Here is a 1892-nt window from a genome sequence, read left to right as displayed (position 1 = left end):
TTAATTTTAAACTGACCACCTCTACTGCATCATCAACAGGAATGCACGTAAAGAGTGATGTGACATCAAAAGAGACCATTGTTTCATCAGTCTCCATGGTGACATCCCTCACCTTGTCCACAAAGTCCATGGTGTTCTGTATGTGGTGTTCTGAGCTGCCAACTAAAGGGATGAGTACAGACGCCAGATATTTGGAAACATTGTAAGTGACAGAGTTAATCATGCTAACAATTGGTCTTAAAGGTACACCTTGTTTGTGGATTTTAGGTAAACCATACAGACTAGGTGTGGCCTCCCCTGGGTACAGTCTGTGGTACAGAAAACGGTCAATAGCCTTGTCTTGCTCCAAAATTTTCAGGCAATCTATTAACTTCTTCTTGTAACCACTTCTTGGATCTCTTTTCAGAGGTTCATAAGTGGTTAAGTCACTAAGGAGTGTCATAACTTTCTCATGATAGTCTTTCTGGTTCAAAATCACTGTGCACCTTCCTTTGTCTGCTGGGAGAATGATGATGTTTTTGTCCTTGCTCAGAGTGGTGAGTGCATCCCTCTCCTCTCTACTGATGTTGGAAGGTGGTGGTTTGGCATTGCTGAGGCAGGCTGAAACTTTGATTCTGAGCTGTTCTGCTTCAGCCTCTTTAATTTTGTTGTTGCGGATGGCTGATTCTGTGGCTGTGATCATCTCCACCAGAGGAATTCTACTTGGTGCAACCGCAAAGTTCAGTCCCCTGGCAAGAATCTCTGTCTCTGGCTGGGTGAGCTGTCTGTCAGATAAATTTTTCACCCACTTTTCTGTCTCCCTGGCATGTAATTGACTACTGGAGTGTTGTCCTACACTGAATGTGTTGTTATTGGAATAGTGATGGTGTTGATGAGCTATTAGTATGTTAAACTTGTTTTGTTGTCGAGTCTTGGACTTGACATGCTGTGCTAAGCGTGCCTGACCTGTACAGTCCAACACTTGCTGAGGACCAGATTTAACTTTTTTAGATTTTTCTACCTGGATTATTGAGCATGCATCAGGAAAAAATGTGAGTGTTGCCGAGTGAGACCCCTGCCCGCTGGGTTCTGTTCTAGTCGGGTCGTACTGTTAGGATTTGTGTCAGGAGCGAACCCAGAGTGCAGAACAGGGACTCAACTCGGCAGAAATACAAAAATAGGTTTTTTAATGATAAACGAAAAGTACAAAATAAACAAGCTTACAGGGCAGCAAAACTTACATGGACATAGGAAGGAGGCACGGGGAACCCAGGAGACACGAGAGACATGGGGAACTCGAGGGACCAGGAAGACTCAGGGAAAGACTCAGGAGACCCAAGGAAGAGTACCCAACGAAGACGACCCGACGAAGAACAAGACAGAATAGGACAACTTAAATACAAGGAGAAGACGAGACATGATAACAAACAGCTGGGACGAGACACAGGTGGCACTAATGGAACTAATGAGGGAGCACGAGGGAAACAAACAAACAGGGCCACAGAAAAGTACCATCCTTACAGATGGGATGATGTATCACTGAGCTATAACTGTAGGAATAATGTAGGTGGCACTGTGGAGGCTATTGGCCACTTATCATGGATACCTATTCAAGGGGTGGACAATGATCGAGCATAGTGATTTTGGTTCACCTTGGCTGAAATCTGTGTATTTTAGATTCAAATGTATTGCAACAGCGTCACTTCTTGATTTGCCACACAGCCACGCCCACATCCTCCAGCAAAAACAGTTTGCATTTTAAGGCTCTTCTGGTCTGGTTCCATATCTTGCGACAACGTCGGAGGTGGTGTTGGACAGAGGGGACCAAGGCTTCAGGTTCATTGTTGGGGAACAAGGGAGGGTTGGAGCCTAGTGAAATTTCAAAGGGAGAAAAACCAGTGGCAGAGGAGGTG

The sequence above is a fragment of the Nematolebias whitei genome, chromosome 5 (genome assembly GCF_014905685.2).
Source record: "Nematolebias whitei isolate Nwh7 chromosome 5, NemWhi1, whole genome shotgun sequence".
NCBI lineage: Eukaryota > Metazoa > Chordata > Actinopteri > Cyprinodontiformes > Rivulidae > Nematolebias > Nematolebias whitei.
Note: the sequence above shows the minus strand (reverse complement) of the source record.